Source organism: Zalophus californianus, chromosome 2, assembly GCF_009762305.2.
Source record: "Zalophus californianus isolate mZalCal1 chromosome 2, mZalCal1.pri.v2, whole genome shotgun sequence".
NCBI classification, from domain to species: domain Eukaryota; kingdom Metazoa; phylum Chordata; class Mammalia; order Carnivora; family Otariidae; genus Zalophus; species Zalophus californianus.
Window position 1 is genome coordinate 67080730 of NC_045596.1, and position 18603 is coordinate 67099332.

At 42.7% G+C, this 18603-nt stretch overlaps 1 pseudogene; it reads left to right on the forward strand.

Annotated features, from left to right (window-relative positions):
* The first annotated feature begins 96 nt into the window (after positions 1-96).
* Positions 97-311, forward strand: LOC113924157 (annotated as a pseudogene).
* Positions 312-18603: the final 18292 nt, after the last annotated feature.

Here is an 18603-nt window from a genome sequence, read left to right on the forward strand (position 1 = left end):
ATTAAAAAGTGGGGCAAGTGCTTCTCGTGTGCTCGTTCAGTGGGGACCCGGTACCTCTTTCATGAAGCAGTAGCTGAGGAGACTCCGGCACTCACCATGGCCGATGAAAAGCCCAAGGAAGGAGTCAAGACTGAGAACAACGATCATATTAATTTGAAGGTGGCGGGGCAGGACGGTTCTGTGGTGCAGTTTAAGATTAAGAACCATACACCACTTAGTAAACTAATGAAAGCCTATTGTGAACGACAGTTGGAAATAGAAATGAAGATACAACTGATGTGTTCCAGCAGCAGACAGGAGGTGTCTACTAAAAAAGGGGAACCTGCTACTTTACTCCAGAACTCTGTTCCTCCAGACCAAGAAGACAGTCTCAGTTAGAAAGCCGCAATGTGGTTCCAGCACATCCTGACAACTGCAGGATAGTTTTCTCTGTTCTTTCATTTTCCCCTTCCCCATTCCTTTATTGTACATAAAGTAACTGTGTATGTGCACAAGCATATTGCATTTTTTTTTAACTAAATGGCCAGTGGTATGTTTTGATCGACATCAAATGGAGATGGGATGGGGAAAATACTGCTTCTGTGAAAATACCCCTCTCCATTCGAGGCATGCTCAGTCAGCTCTTATCTTTATATTCCAGTAAGTTATTTTGCTCTCACTGTTTAACAAAAAAAGAACAACAGAAAAATCCTTGCACACTTTGTTCGATTGGAGAATTTTAATGTTTTTCATTTATCATTGTAAAATCAAGGACAATTTTACAACTTTTTTGTACGTAGCTGTTACATGTAGGGCAATCTGTCTTTAAGTAGGGATAAATTACTCTAAAAGAAATGAATCCTAGATAGTTTTCCCTTCAAGTCTTGTTGTTTAAATAAACTTCTTGCTTAAAACGAAAAAAAAAAGTGGGGCAAACTTTGTAATAATCACATCTTCTAGTTTCTGTATTTGTTGCTGTGCTACCTGGGTCCTTGCAGACCTTGGAGAAGCTGCCCCTCCTGGGCTTAGGAACTTCCCAGAGATGGTAAATGACATTTCACAAGCAAACCAATCACCTCAGAGCCCGTACATACCCTCTCCCACTCCACTATCCACTAGCCACTGGCCTTAATCCCCCCAGGCCAGGTACCAGACAACTAGGGAGATCACCTACGTCCCAGAGACCACTGAACTGACTCAAACGAGCCAATCCTAACCCTGCCCCCCTGCCTCACCTGGTCCATGTCCATGTTTCCCTCTAACTTAGTCTGCCTCCTGACAGACCCCAGTGCTTCCCTTGGGACCCTATCCCCAACCCCACGGTATGATGTACCCCTTCTCTTGGGGGTCGTCAGTGTGTTATGGACTGAATGTGTGTGTCCCCCCAAATTCAAATGTGGAAGCCCTAACCCCCAGTGGGTCTGTATTTGGAGATGGAACCTCTAAGGAAGTAACGTTTAATGAGGTCATAATGCTGGGGCCCGGATCTGATAGGATTAGTATCTGACAGAATCCCTGTAAGAAGACACGGAAAACTCTCTCTCCCTCCCTCCCTCCCTCTCCTTCTTTTTGCTCCTTGTGCACATGCACCGGGGAAAGGCCCTGTGAGCACACAGGGAGAAGGGTACTGACTGTCTACACCCCAGGGGGAGAGCTCGCACCAGATACTAAATCTGCTGGCACCTTGATTGTGGACCTCTATCCTCCCGAACTGAAAGAAATGAATTTTATGTTGTTTAAGCCACCCAGACTATAGCAGCCTGAGCAGATAAATATAATAAATAGCTATCTTGTCAACGGCAATGGTCTCCTGATCTACTGGCCTGCCATATCTGAATAACAATGAAACCCATATTTTAAAACAACAAGGAAATATGCATGTCATACTAGACTTTCAATGCATCTTAATTTTTTGTTTTGCTATTACGAGGGCTAAGAAGGCTGTTTCACAAACATATATTATTGCAAAGGAAATGAAACCTTCCATATCTCATTTTACAAAGCAAACACAGGAGGCTTCTTGTAAGGAACACCAGAATCATCCAAGACTTAAGTACAACCCTATTTGAAATAAGTATTTTGTCAAAGATCAATAGATGAATGTCAATAGATTATCAATAGATCAATAGATTGACTTATATTAAAAAGAAAATGATTATAAATTCATGGTCAGCTTTGATGCCATTATGATAGAAATAAGTTTTGAAAGAGTTCTAAGTGTTTGTAGATGTCCTCAGCTCAGTTCAGATATTCTCTCTTTTTAAAGAAATAGGGAATTTTATAGATATGAAGGAGCCAAGAAGCAATGTATATCTCTGGACAAGCAATGTAGAATGTGGGCCATCTGGGCTCATATGGCTCAATAGCAGTGATGCACAAGAATGCTGCACCACACGGGATCTGCTAGGGATCTGAACACCTCCGTACATTTGAAGCAGTGATGAGTGAAGTGATATTTCAAGATATTTTTAACAACTGAATTGGATATGAGAATATCTTGATTTCTTCTGGTGAAAATGTCATGGGTTCTGTTAAAACGGCTGCAGCTTGTTGCCTACACTCATAATCGGAATGCTAAATTTCATTTTAAGGCTAGTGAGAATAAAGATGTATTTGTCCCCTCATCCTTGTTCCGGGACCCCAGCTGAGAGCCCTGCCTTCGAGCCGTGCCGCTCATACTTCCTTTTCCATGGTTAGGAACTAGGGGCAATGAACTACCCATGAGCTTAGTCCTCACAGTTGAGGTACCCGACCATGGTAGCGTCAAGGGTAGTAAGACCACAAGTGTATTTCCAACAGAGGATTACAGAGACGGGAACTGTAGCCATGCTCCCAAATGTGTGACTTTTCTAAGAGTAGGCAGAAGAGTGATCACACAGGGTTTAACCAGAGCTGGGCCAGCAAGGGAAGGGTCCTTGGTGTGTTATAGGGCCTTTGTGGCCAGAGCCCTAGTAAGACCAGCAGAGACCTTGAGACAGAAGAGATGATTTCTCCCTTCTTCCCCTTCGATGTAATTAAAATTTAAAACTATGCCAAATCATAAAATAATTATTAGGCCATCACAATTTTGATTTTGGGGGGAAATATTTAATTATTTTACCCAAAACATTGTTTGGATGCCTCTGCTTTAGTCATCTGTTGGGTAATTCAGCTCTGGGTGGGATATGGCAAAGGAGGGAAATCCATTTTCAGCTTGGAGCCCAATCAAGCTCCCTGCCCAAAGGAGCAGAGGGTCCCAGTGACAGCACCTGGCTGTAATGTGTCCTCTCCCTGGATCAGTGATCTGCTGGGTTGCCTGGACAGGGAGGGCTGATCCAGGAAGAGCACACATTAGCATGAGATGCCATTCCTGACATAAGAAAGACACCAGGACCTGTGTTTTCCAAAGGCACAAGCTTTGTAGAAATCAACAGATAAATGGCACTTAAGTTAAACATTGAACAATTAAAAAAGACCAAGAGGGGCACTTGGGTGGCTCAGTTGGTTAAGCCTCTGACTCTTGATCTCAGCTTAGGTCTTGATCTCAGGGTCGTGAGTTCAAGCCCTGTATTGGGCTCCATGCTAGGTGTGGAGCCTGCTTAAAAAATAAAAAGGCCAAGGAAATCTGCAAGTGGTAATAAGAACTATGAACCAAGGAGGCCCATCCCAGTGCATTTGACATAAACCTCGAATAACTTGACAAACACCCTTATCCAAATTGGAAGAGGGCAGACAGCAGACTTGGAATAACTCACATAGGAACAAGGGTGATTCCTTTAGATGCCCTAGAAGACTAGAAGAAAAGTTCCCACCAGTTCCTCATGGGCAAAATACAGATATGTACTCTAAAGCCAACACTTCTCAGACTTTTGTACTGATGTACCATTAAGGACAGAGAATTGGAAAAGCACCTCAGGGAGGTTGGAAGAAGTAGGCCAAAGTAGCTTATTTTGAACTCCCTAAGTTCAAAATTTCTTTGAACTTTCATGCTTGATTTTAAAAAAATATGTGTAGACACTGCATTTTACTCCACAAATACATCTACAGTTGTTTCAGGATAAAAATGTTTTCATATTGCGTACCACCACATAAAGTCATTCCTGTAAGATCTGACCCTTCCTGTGCATTTTCCCACCTTAGCCTTCCTGGGAGTACAGGTCCCCTAATTTGAGAAGTAGGACCTTGAGTTATGTATAATAAAATGGAGATGTCTACATGAAAAAATTCTCAATAAATCCTTGTTCTTTTCATAAAGAAAATAAAGAGCTGCTCCAGGAATTTATCTATCATCTATCTACCTACCTATCTATTGATATATTCATTATGTATATATATATATATGTCTATATATGCCCATATATAATACAATGTAAATAATAATATATCATGTTATTATATTAATTCCAGAGCTAAGTGAACACTACTTGGCTATCGTAATGAAAAATTTACATTACTTTACACACAAGGTAAATAGTGTCCTGTGCAGAATGTTCCCTTACTGAGGAATCAGATATGTCCACAGACTCTTTGATATGCTTCCTTTCAAAAGGTGGAGCCCAATTCACCTTCCTTTGAATGTGGGCCAGACTTAGTGACTTGCTTTTAACAAATGGAATGTTCTGGAAGGGATAGTATGTGACCAAGCTAAGTCATAAGAGCCACTGATGTTTCTATCCCAGCTCTCTGGATTAGGTGCTCAGGGGGAATTGAGTTGCCACGTTGTGGGCAAGCTCTAGCAGCCTGGGGATAAGCCCGCGAGGAGATGCTCTTGTCAACAACCAGCACCAATGGGGGAGGTATGGGAGAAAGTCATCTTTAAAAGTGGCTCAACAGACCCCAGTCAAGTCTTCAGATGACTGCAGGCTTCAGCCAACATGTTGATTGCAAGAGCCTTTGTAGCTGTTTAAAGAGAATGAGAAAGATCTCTATGAAATAATATGGAATAATTTCCAGGTTATATTGTTACATGAAAAAAGCAAGTTCAGGTGGGTGCATCCACTATGCTACATCTTGTGAAGGATAAAGGGGAGATCATGTAATGCATGCATACATACATAACACACTGCTGTGTTAGTCTAAGCCTATCCACAGCAGTGCTATCAGCTAGAAATGCCTAGGCCCGTATTACCTGTAGCGAGCCTTCATAGACATTGCCCTGACTATGGCCAGTGTTGTCGCTGAACCAGTCCTTGTAGGTCTTGTGATTGCAAGACGCACCTCGGCAACAACCATCAGAGAATTTTGAATAAAAAGATTTATTACTCACAGGTCATGAAGGGTATGAGGCATGCCTGGGGCCACACAACCAGTTTGCAGGTGAAGGGAAGGGGAGGAAGTGTGGGCCTGGGGCTCTGCCTTTGTTAGGGTCCAAGGGTGTGTGCCCAGGTTTTCGTGGGTTTACTCTTCAATGACGAATTTAAAACCGAAAGAAAAGGAATTAGGAAGTGGGAAGGGAGAAGCAGAGTCACTCAAGTGTCAGTTCTCTAGGTTACCATGGGCTTTCTCAAAGGGCAACTACCTGGGTGGGAGCAGCCTGGAGGGTTAGCTAGTAGCTGCCATTCAATTAGCAATGTGCTTATTCAAGATGGATGTCTTTGAAATGGATGCCTGGACAATCAAGAGCTTAACATCAGGCTCTTACAGGACAAACACTTATTTACGCAAAAAAAAAAAAAAAAAAAAAAAAATAGAGAGACCAGAAACTAATGAAAATGGCCACCCATAGGGGATGGAGAGGGGGCATGGGGGGCAGGAAAGAGGAAGGGGATGCAGATGTTTCTACATAGACTTTTTATACAGTTGTGACTTTTGAACCATGTAAATGTTCTACATATTCAAAAACACAATTAAATAAAAGCAATAAAAATTGCTAAAATTGAGCACAAACAGGAGCATATAAACTCTAACTGTATATCCAATGGATAACATAATCACACAAAGAAAAGTATTATTTTAAGCAGATTATTTAATAGAGTATTCTGATTGTATATATTTAGTGGGATATATTCTAAGAGTATAAAGAACTGCAAAGAAATTTTAGACTTCGCCCAGTGGGTGCCTTGTTAGTAGTAATATTGGTATCATAATTTTGAAATTATTTTATGTATATTATAAAATAAAAAAATAAGTAAACACATTAAGGTTTTTAGGACCATGATTTTCAGTGCAGGAGGAAGCAAATATAAATGTGAAATAAACTCAGTAAAGAGAAAATTCTTTAAATATAAATTTGAATTTTAAAATATCAATATGAGCTTATTAATTAAAAGAAATATTCCATATGTCCACTGAAAGAGTCTAGAAATGATGACACTCCAGTAGCAAGAAGTATGACTAGCACCCAGATCTTGGTTTCTGAGAAACATCCCTCTCAGGAAAAAGAAGTAAGACTTCAAGAAATGGCCAATTCCATGTCCCGGGTTAGGAAAGGACCATGTGAACCTAGAACATTTTATTGTGTCAGAAAGTAAGGAAAGAATAATAGAATTAAAAAATCATTTTGTGCTCCAATGTAATAATAAATTTAGGCAAAGACCAACAATGAATTAGGTGAAATTTTTTTAGGGAATGGCATATCCCCAGGGTGCCAAAGGATCACCCTACAGATCGTTTACTAACTGCAAAGGGGAGAAGTACTGTTCCCGTAGACAGATCTGGCACTCACCATCTTAGCCAAGTGACCACACTTAGCATCATTAATAACGCAGCATCTTCTGCTTCCTGATGAAATAGCTGATGCAGTACAGGTTTCCCCCACTATCTGAAAGCAGAATGTTCCTCTGAAACCTTTTGTAAACTGAAATGGCATAAAGCAAGAAGTATCTCCTGCTTTCTGAAAGTTTGCTTCATGCTGCTTTGCCTTTATAAAAGACCTACAGGGTCTTTTAGCTGGGTAAGAGCATGAGTGAGGGGTGGAGGTGGGGGGAGGGGCAGAGAGAGAGGGAGAAGCAGGCTTCCTGCCGAGCAGGGAGCCCAATGCAGGCCGAACCCAGGACCCTGGGATCATGACCTGAGCCGAAGGCAGACGCTTAACCGACTGAGCCACCCAGACGCCCCCCCAGCATGGTTACAACTTTTTTCATAAAAGCAAAAATCCTCTCTGGATTTCTTTTGGTTAGCCAAAACAGGTGCTACTATAGGTCTTTTGTGAAGTGGCATAACGTGAACTTTCGGAAAGTGGGGGATACTTGTATTTCACCCCAAAATGTTCAACCTAGATCAAATTAAATTAAGCCTTAAGACTAACTTCTGGCTTGATTATGATTCCACTTTAAAATGTCAAAGGGAGGGGTGCCTGGGTGGCTGAGTCGGTTAAGGGTCTGCATCTGGCTCAGGTCATGATCCCAGGGTCCTGGGATCGAGTCCCGCCTCGGGCTCCCTGCTCAGCAGGAGCCTTTTTCTCCCACCTGCTTGTGATCTGTCTCTCTCTCTCTCTCTCTCTCTCCCTCCCTCTCAAATAAATAAATAAAATATTTTAAAAATAAAATGTCAAAGGGAGTAATCATTTACACTTATAAGTCAGATTCTTATTAAATCTCTTAATTTAAAAATCACCATATTTATAAGTTTGATTTATTAGATTTGTGTTCATTATTTAGATTCCCAGGAAAGTTTTAATATTAATCAAATAGTTCTATATTTATGAGGAAAATAAAATATTAGGTCTATAAATGTACTTTGAAAGGTTTGGGGGAGTTTATTTAATAACATTTATAAATGGCATCATATAATACTTCAGGGCCTTGAAAGTGGTTTTTAAAATTTTCTCTCTTTATAAAAGAACAATAAGAATTCTAAGTTGAACTTAAAATCTTAAGGTAAGCTAAGTTTTTAAATTGCAACACTAGTAAATTAAATATTAATTTTTAAAACTAATCTCTGAATAATCTTTTTCTATGCCCAAAAGTAGCCTCAAGGGCATCAAAAGACTCACACTGACAATTTATATTTGAACTCTGTGACTCCTGGATAATGTGCACAGCATGCCTCCTGGAACTGGAAGGGCCAGGTATAATGGGTTGAACTGCACTCAGAGGTTGAAAAAATGCAGCATTCTCCTTTCCTGTAACTATGCTCTGGTTCTGAAAGTGCCGTTTCCTCGGATGAGAAGATGGGATGGTGGAGTGACGGTAGATCACTAATTAGAGAGCAACTGTCTCCCCTGAGGAGGGGTAGAGCCTCAAGCAGGGAGTGGAGCCCACACTAAATTAAGTTCCCACTCAGCCCTTGGCTGGTTGCCCCTCGGCAATAAACATCTGGCCCAACAGTACACAGTGGCCCTGATGGAGATGATGTTTCAGTGCAGTTTTATTCCCTGACTCTGGGCAAACACCTCAAACCCTTAAGGACCTCGGATGTCTCATATAATAAAGTGAAGCAGTGGTTACTGACTTCAAAGTTCTTTTTTGTCCCAAAACTATCATGCCTTAGGGAGTGAGCAATTTTTTTTTTTTTTTAACCTGGAAGTTTTCTCAGAATGTAGAGGAAGTAAGTACTAAGTGCTAGCCACAAGAGGAACTGGTCAGGGAAGTAGAAGTGACATGAACTCATGGGAAAGAAGTAATCTGGTTATTCTAGGGTTCATGGTAGGGAGGATTGGATGTGATCAGATAGGTAACGTAGATTTTGTTGACACAGACCTGAAATGTTTTTTTAAGATTTTATTTTTATTTATATATTTTAGAGAGATGGAGGGTGGGGCATGGCGGTGGGGAGGAGCAGAGGGAGAGGGACAAGCAGACTCTGTGCTGGGTGTGGAGCCCGACGCGGGGCTCCATCTCACGACCCTGAGATCGTGACCTGAGCCGAAATCAAGCGTCGGACAGTCAACCGACTGAGCCACCCAGGTGCCCCCAGACCTGAAATTTTATGATAAATGGGAGCAGTCCCTGGACCACCCTTAAAGGGAAGATGACAAGTGTCTAGAAGAAGTGCTTTAAAATCAGATTCTAAATCTTGCAAACAAGGATGATCTTGGATAGGAAGAAAAGGGAGAATTATCTAAAGTGACACACTTAGCAGCCTAGTAAATTCTCTAGGAAAGTCAGCTATCAAAGGACACGCACAAAAGATGGACGAGGGTTAGTTTCACTTGGCCCTGAACTGAAAGACAATTGTCAGGAAGCTCAATCCTTGTAATGATGTGATGCTTGTGAAAAATTTCCAAGGCAATAAAAAGGACTTAAAAATCAAATTTATTGAGGAAGGAAGAGGCAGTGGAAGTTATTTAAAAACTGTGCAGGACCACCAAGGCTGGCTGTTGAAGGCTGGTTTCAGAGTTTTGACTACAGATGTCATTTAAGGAAGATGACTGCCTCCAATCTAGAAGAGGAGCTGACTTGTTTTATCTGTTCATGCTGTTTGACCAAACCAATCGTGACTCAATGTGGATACATACTGCTGAGTGTCTCCTAAGAAACTGGAAAGAAGCCTCCCGTTGTGTCCCCTGCGCAGAGTGCAAGGACACTTCGAGTTGATAAATCCTAGGTATCTCAAATGGGGATGATGACTCAGGTAGCGAAGGATCTCAGACCTCACTTAATGGATTTCAAGATTACCAGTGTGAGATATAGCAAGAACCAATGCTAATGTCCTCTGTGGTAAAGCGGGGTCCCCATGTGAGACCTGGCTTTGATCTCAGGACCGCAGGCTTCACATAGGCTTTGCTGCTGAGAAAGCCAAAGAAATCTCCATATGACCCAATAAATCCACTGTGGGGTATCTACCCAAAGAAAATAAAAGCACTAATTCAAAGTGATACATGCATCCCAGTGTTTACTGCCGCATTCTTTACTGTAGCAAAGATATGGAAGCAGCCCAAGTGTCCACTGATAGATGAATGGATACAAAATATGTGGTATATAAAAACAATGGAGTATTATTGAACCATAAAAAAAATGAGATCGGGCGCCTGGGTGGCTCAGTCGGCTCAGGTCATGATCCTGGGGTCCTGGGATCGAGTCCCACATCAGGTTCCCTGCTCTGCGGGGAGCCTGCTTCTCCCTCTGCCTCTCTCTCTCTCTCTCTTTCTCTGTGTCACATGAATAAATAAATAAAATCTTTAATAAAAAAAGAATGAGATCTTGTCATTTGCAACAACAGGATGCAGCTCGAGGGCATAATGCTAAGTGAAATAAGTCAGAGAAACACAAATGCCATGATTTCACTCGTATGTGGAATTTAAAGAACAAAACAAATGAACGAAGAAGAAAAGAGATAAACAAAAAACCTCAGACTCTTAACTACTTGGAACAAACCAGTGGTTTCCAGAGGGGAGGTGGGTGGGTGGGAGAGGGAATGGTTGAAATAGGGGATGGGGATTAAGAGTACCCTTAACATGATGAGCACTGAGTAGAGAATTGTTGAGTCACTCTACTGTCCACCTGAAACTAATGTAACCCTGTGTGTTAATCATACTTCAATTTCAAAAACCTCAAAACCGTAAAAAAAAAAAAAAAAGAACTGAATCCACTCTGCACTTTACACAATTCTATAGGTCCTGATGTCAATTTCCCGTTCCTCTCCTCTAAGGAACTGGCCATAACGGCTAACCCCTGTGGTCAGAGGAAGATAACTTCTCCCTCTCCCACTCCCTCTGCTTATGTTCCCTCTCTCGCTGTGTCTCTATCTGTCAAATAAATAAATAAAATCTTTAAAAAAAAAAAAAGAAGAAGAAAACCAGTAACAAGTACTTCTGTACTTTATCAGTCTTAGCATGTCACATGACCTACCTCTCTATTAGGTAACTAGAGGTGCCAGGTCAGATGGCTGCTGGGGTTGTTTTGAAGTTTAGTGCTTGAACCTGTGATTCCAGCGTGGAAGAAAATTGCTTCGTTATTGTCCTTTATCTGTGGTCTGCCTTCTAAACATTTACCTGATTATTAGTCTTCCTATATGAAGAAATAAAAGCGTTAAAAATAGAACTGAAATAATCTTTTACTTTATTTTTATTTTCTTATTTTTTAAAAGATTTTATTTATTTATTTGACACAGAGAGAGAGAGAGAGAGAGCACAAGCAGGGAGAGAGGCTGGCAGAGGGAGAGGGAGAAGCAGGCTCCCCACTGAGCAGGGAGCCCAACACGGGGCTTGATCCCAGGGCCCCGGGATCGTGATCTGAGCTGAAGGCCGATGCCTAATCGACTGAACCACCCAGGCGTCCCTGAAATAATCTTTTAAAGAAAAAAAAAAAGGCTCAGTGGGCAGCTGTTGAAAGAAAGTCTGAAAGAGTTTCCACGTTGCCTGAGCATTAAGTTCATCTATATACTATTTGTTCCCCCTGAAAAGTTGTAGATTTTTTTACTGGTGTTAAGATATATTGAACATTCTGGGGAAATTATTTTGAAGTCAGGTTTGTTTATGATGGACTTTATGGAATTTGGGGCCATGAGGCTGCGTCACATGAACTATTCATCCACTGAGTTTATGATAAATATTTTACCATCTGATTGGAATCAATACTAGTAGCTAAAATATATATAAAATTTAGAGTGGCCTTTATCAAAAAAATTACACATAGATTGACATACTTAATTCAATCCTAAAGTAGAGCCCAAATCAGGTAAGATCTGAGCGATTCATTTTTCTGTTTTCCTGTACTCCTAGGCAATGCAGCTGTGGGAATGGGGGCAAGCCAACAGGATTATAAGGGTTCTGGTTTGCCTGGGAGTTGCCTAGCTGTAGCACAGAAAGTCTCATATCCCAGGAAATAGCTCAGTCCCAGGCAAAGCGGGACCTAGCTAAGGGGTAAGGAGTCCTCACATGCCAGCCTAGAAAGGTCTGAGTTTATTGATACAGCAGCGCTGAGTTTATCGGTACAGTTATTAACCACAATAGGGAAAAAACTAGGGTGGACACATAGGCATCAGATACTGTCCTCTGGCTGTGTGTTCCCAGGAGCCTCTTCTCCCAAAGGAGGAAAGAGGAAAAGCAGTCATATTTATTGCCCCTGCAGATTTGCCACTGAGGATCTAGAATGCCATGTACTGTCCTCAACATTCACGTCATGGTGAGCTCCAGCTGGACGTAATTACGTGTCTTTCAGACCGGGGTTGAGGGTTTTAGCACCTCGTGCCCCACAGGGAGATAAAAGATAATAGTGGTTAAGATTAGGGGCTGGCACTCAAATCCCCGCTCTTCCCCTTACTGTGTGTGTGTGTGTGGTGGGGGTGGGGGGTGGCCCAGAATTCCTCTCCCTGTGTGGCTCTGTTTAGGGTGGGCCACAAGACACCCACCCTCTTCATTCGAAGACCTCTGAGTCTGTAAATTCACTTAGCTCAAGAAACTGAGGGAATGGCAGTGAGTTGTCAGTAAAATAATTCAAGCCTGGTCTCTGGCTACCAGAGTTAGACTTTTCCCTGTGGTCCAGATCAAGCCATATGGCAGCCTGCCCAAGTATTCTGATCACTTAGCTGCTTCCAGATCTTTGTGAGCCAAAGCAATCTGGTTACTGATATGTCCCTGCCGCCCTTTATGGTGAAAATGCCCGCACAGCTTGTTTTTGGCTGTTGAACGCTGCCAGTTGGGAACACGTGGGTGGCTCAGTCAGTTAAGTGTCGGCCTTCAGCGCAGGTCATGTTCCCAGGGTCCTGGGATCGAGTCCTGCATTGGGAGTCCCTCAACAGGGAGCCTGCTTCTCCCTCTCCCTCTGCCTGCCGCTCCCCCTGCTTGTGCTTGCTCTCTTTCTGTCAAATAAATAAATAAATAAATAAATAAATAAATAAATAAATAAATAAAATCTTCAAAAACAAATGCTGCCGGTCGGCCTCTGATACTCTGGGTTCCCATCATCCCATCCCACTGAAATCAGCTAGCCTATCAAAGAGAGCGGCCGCAGAGCTTTCCAAGGACACAGATGCCTTAGCGAAGAGAAACGGTCTTCTGGATCTTTTCCTGGAACATAGATGGGAGGAGGATGCGCAGGTTGCCCATGATGAATCCAGTCCAGTGTTCCTAACTCCCTAAGGCTTTGGACCGCCGCCTCCACATCGTGCCGGGAAGGCTCTTAGTAAGCATACTCCTAGCAGTGAATTTGGCCAGGCCCTGTGTTATATTTCCCACTTCTTGGTCTCCCACATATGTTCCCCAGGTTTCTGATGATATATTAGAGAAGTGTGGCAGTTCTTTGAGCATGTAAACTATTTCTTCCTGGGTCAGAGTGCGTCCCCGGCCTCTGGGAACAGGCTGAGATTTCACTCTAGCTTATGCATCTACTATAAAAGGAGGTGGCTGGGCTGGGCCTTGAGGAGAATCAAAGATCCCTCCAAGAAATTTGCCCCAGACAAGGTTTTCACAGGTATTTAAGCAAAGGAAGACTCATTTGCTTGGGCTTAGTTTGCGTGCTGTTTCCACAGGAAAGAAAGGCTCAGAAACTGTAAATTCAACCATTGTTATAATTCAGCAACCTAGATAATTACATTTTGTGTTTAGTTTTCAGCAATATTAGCCCTCTGGGTAAAAAGAAAAGATTGCTCAAGGGCTGTCATGGAAGCTTTCTGGCTTGAGAAAGCTGAGGGTTCAAAGAGTCGCATTTGTCATTTTATAAGTATTCAGGTGCCCTCTCCACACCCCATCTCACACCACACTCCTCATTGTCCTCATCGACTGCCTCAACGGTCAAATGCAGCAACCACTTCGGCTGCTAAGATCCTTGCTTCCGTTTCTACTTCATCACAATCAAACACGGGTGATGATGTGGCTGTGATGTCCCAACATGCCAGGGATTCCCGTTTCTCATTGGCAAGGAGCTCGGCGCTCAGCTCTAACCAAAGAGCATGACCAAGCGAACCCCCAAATCCCACCTTTGCAGGTCTCCCTCCTGGGGCTGCTCCCAGTGCCAAATCTGTATCCGTCAGAGTGTACCATGAGAGTCCAAACAACATCTGAACAGGGAAAGTTTAATATAAAAAATTATTAACTAGTGGTGCCTGGGTGGCTCAGTCGGTTAGGTGTTCTACTCTTGATTTCAGCTCAGGTCATAAGCTCAGGGTTGTGAGATTGAGCCCCATGTGGGGCTCCGTGCTCAGCACAGACTCTGTGCAGAGTCTGCTTGAGATTCTCTCTCTCCCTCTCCCTCTACCCCTCCCTCTGTTCATGCTCTCTATAAATAAATAAATAAATAAATAAATAAATAAATAAATAAATAAATAAATAAAATCTTTAAAGAAAAGAATTATTAATGGTAACAGGGTAATAACTATAAGGAATAAAAAGAATGCTAAAGAATGTCTTAGTAAGGAAAAAATAAACTTGGAAGGGGTCCCCTCTCCCAGAGCTGGGACTCAAACCTGGTTGGAGGAGTGGTTTCAGCCCACTAGATGGTGACCAAGTTGCTGGGTGGCCCTTGGCCGGAGCTGGTCTGTAGCACTGGACAAGTAGGGAACACCCTTCTGGAGGGCAGGAGGGCTGAGCCGGGCCAGGAAATCATGGCCAGGACTGGCAAGCAGGAAACAACCTCTGGGGTATGTGTGGGCGAGGGTGGCAAGCCACTCCAAGGTGCAGGAAAATGAAGGCTGGAGGATGGGACTGTGCAGGGATTTAGGGCATCAGGAAACCCGTTTTCCAGCTGAGAATCTTGAAGCCTAATGTCAGGGTGGTTGCAGCTAAGTGGTCGCTGGGCTGCAATGGGGCTAAGGGCTTGCCCTAATGTGCATTAATGGTATATTAGTTTACTAGAGTTGCCGTAACAAAGCACCAAACTGGGTGGCTTAAACTGACAGGAATTTATTTCTTCATAGTTCTGAAGGCTAGAAGTCCAAGGAAAAGGTGTTGTGAGGGTTGATTTCTTTTGAGGCATTTCTCCTTGGCTTGTAGATGGTTTCTTCTGATGTCTTCACATGGTCTTCCCTCTGTGTGAGCTCTTCTTCTTATAAGGACACAAGTTATATTGGATTAGGGCCCATCCTAATGACTTCATTTAACCTTAATCAGCCTTCTAAAGACCCTATCTCCAATACATTCACATTCTAAGGTACTGGGGGTTAGGACATCAACAGAAGAATTTTGGGGGTTCACAATTCAGTTCTTAACACTCAGGAAGGAGCATTATTGGATGTCCCCAGCACATGCTGCTGACAACCACATGTTAGAAGCAAGAAGCAAATTGAAATACGCCTGAACCAGGAAGAGGGGCCCTTCTTCCTGCAGGGTCCCTCCAGCGCCCTCTACTGACAAAGCTTCATGTCATGCTCATTACCAAGGAGAAATGCTTACAGGGTCCACTTCCATTATTGCAGAGCCAGTAATGAAGGCTGAATTTAGAGCTGAGAGGCAAAAATTAATAATTAGCACACTGGTTCTTCACTTCTGGGTTTTTCCTGATATGCTCTTGATAAGTTATCTGCCTATATTGACTAGTTTGCAAGTAGTCACACTGACACATTTGCTTTAGATTCCCAATTTTCTTTTAACAGTAGTTGTGCGTATCTTCAAGTTATCGTTTTAAAAGAGAGAGACCAAATTTTTCCCAGTATTTTATAATTTTGATAAGTGTTAATTAAAATCATCTGAATTTATAATGTTTTGGACTATGGAGAGAAGACCAGAAATCTGCCCTTCTGGTTGCTCCTTGTATCTGATTCATCCCCGGTTCAAGGTTGACAAGGTTGACACTCTTGCTATTCCTTCTCCTGGAACATTGTTGCTCCAGTTACTTTTTTTTTTAAAGATTTTATTTATTTATTTGAGAAAGTGAATGAGAGAGAGAGAGATACAGAGCACAAGCAGGGGGAAGGAGAGGGAGAGGCAGACTCCCCACTGAGCAGGGAGCCCGACACGGGGCTCGATCCCAGGACCCTGAGATCATGACCCTAGCCAAAGGCAGATGCTTAACTGACTGAGCCACCCAGATGCCCCTGTGGCTCCAGTTATTACACAGCTTCCCCCATCACATCATGGAAGCCTCTGTCCAACTGTGATTCAGAATGGTTTCCCCAGCATCTATCAAACATCCTCCCTTTCCCGTAACTCTTTCCCTTTATCAAGCTTTGTTTTTCTTCATAATAACTTACCACTATGTCAGATTATATTATTTTAAATAGTATATTTATTTATTTAGCTGTGCACATTTATTTACCTACTCACTTCTTTATTTCTTATTAAAATGCCAGCTTTAGGAAGGTAGGTCTCAGAAAAGGGGTAGTTCTTCTGGAACGTAAATCCATATGCAGACAGCTTTACAGCAATAGAAGTTTAGCTCCTAACTGAATTAGCACAGCAACAATGTGTTTGCATTTTGGCTCTTCTCACCCCAACTTGATGAAAATGAGTTCCATTCACTTTGTGTGTGGTATAATTAACATACCATAAAATTTACTTGTGTGTGTGTGTGTGTGTGTGTGTGTGAGTGTACAGTTCTGAGTTTTAACAAATGCATACAACTTTGTGTATTTGTGGATTCCCTTGTGCTCTTTTGTATTCAACTCTTCTCCTGGTTTCTGGCAACCGCTGCCTGGTCTTCTGTCCCCATAGTTTTGCCTTTCCCAGGAATCCTCCAGGACATTGCTTTTGGAGCCTGGCTTCCTTCACTTAGCATTTGAGATCCATGCATGTGGCTGCATGTATCATTAGTTTGTTCCTTTTTATTGATGGGTAATATTCCATTTCATATTTATATATGTACACCCCCACCCCCACCCCCACACACCAGTTTGCTAACCCTTCACCAATTGAAGGATATTTGGTTTTTTCCAGTTTGGACTGATTATGTTTCAAGCTACTGTAAACATTCGTGCGCAGGTTTTTGTGTGAACCAAGTTTTATTTTCTCTATTATGTAGGTGTGAGATTGCTGGGTCATATGGTAAACGCATTTTGTTTTTCCACCAGCGCTCTCACTACTGCTTTTTTAATGTAGCATGGCTATGGAAATACGATCGGAAATTTGACCTTTTTGTTCTGCTTGATCTGTCCCTATTGTAAGGCTTTATACTGTGGTTCCTTCTTTCTAGAACACATTTACATGTATTACTATAACTTTCATTGACATTTACTTTAGAGGAGGGCCCGTCTACACAGATGAGAAAGACCAGCCAGAAAGGAAAGGAAGAAAACCAGAAACATGAATGGGGAAAGATTACAAAGCCATATACCTTTTTCCTAACATTCTTCTGCATATCCTGAGACCTCAACAATTTTCAATGATTAATTAATTAGCTTGTGCTAAAAACTTTATTGGTAACATTTTCAAGTGAATTTAAGATATTTACGGAGTGTTTATCTTTAGTACTAAAATACTGATGATCACAGACATAAACTCACTCTTGATTCTAAAGTGTTAATGTTGGGGCGCCTGCGTGGCTCAGTCGTTAAGCGTCCACCTTCGGCTCAGGTCATGATCCCAGGGTCCTGGGATCGAGCCCAGGCATTGAGCCCCCATGTCAGGCTCCCTCCTCCGCGAGAAGCCTGCTTCTCCCTCTCCCACTCCCCCTGCTTGTGTTCCCTCTCTCGCTGTGTCTCTCTCTGTCAAATAAATAAATAAAATCTTTAAAAAAAAATAAAGTGTTAATGTTGTCCTTATCTCTCTTGGAGAAAATAATGTACAGGGAAAGCAATTTGTGTTTATGAGGCATTCCTGAAACAGGACCTGACCTTGGATCCCAGTAATTCTCTTCACAGTGTCATATTTCTACTAAGTATAAAGGAAGTAAGAGTCATGATAATTTACTTTTGTTACAATGCTCAATGTTGCCTAAGGAAAAAAATTAATTAATAAATTTAATTTGGGGGGCTCTTGGGTAGCTCAGTGGGTTAAGTGTCTGCCTTCAGCTCAGGTCATGATCCCGGGGTCCTGGGATGGAGCTTGGTGTTTGGGCTCCCTGCTCAGTGGGAACCCTGCTTCTCCCTCTTCCCCCTGCCCACTCCATTTGTGCTCTCTCTCTCAAATAAATAAATAAAATCTTAAAAAAAATAGCACCTTAAAATCAGCTGTCTCTTAAGTGAGTAGCTCCTCCTAGATGGCTTTAGGAAACGAGAGTTTGGCAAGGAACACCGGTGCTGAAAATGCCTGCAAAGGAAGACAATATTTAATGAGCACATACTGTGCTGTTAAAAGCTCTCCATATATGATTCATTCAACAGACATTTAGGGAGCGCTTACTCTGTGCTAGGCACTCTTCCAGACATTGGAGATAAAGTATTGATCAAGGCGGAAAACATCTCTGCCCTCATGGAGCTTAGATTCTAGATGATGAGGACAGACAATGAAGAAGTAAAACTTACTATGGAGGAAAAGAAAGCCAAGAGAAAAAGGCGTTTGTTTCTGGACAAATGTTAGAGAGGGGAGACAAGGCTGTGCTGGGGTGGTGCTCTTTGGGCAAAGATAGCAGGAGGTGAGGGCAGCCCGGGCAGACCTTGGGGGAGGCCGTCCAGGAGCTACTGTGAGGCGGGTGAAGGCTGGAGCCGCGTGGCAAGGGAGAGGGCGGTGGGAGAGTCAGGAGGTGACAGGCGGCTGGGGCAGGCGGCGCCAGGGGGCCATGCTTGGGACTTTGGCTTGACACTGACAGAACTGGGAGCCCCTGACAGGTTCTGAGCTGAGGCATGGCAGGTGCTGGCTTATGTCTTAACAGGGTCACCCTGGCTCTTGGGGTGAGAATGGAATGAGAGGGGAAGGGAAGAGAGGGGAGAGCAGTTAGGAAGCACTAATCTGGAGAG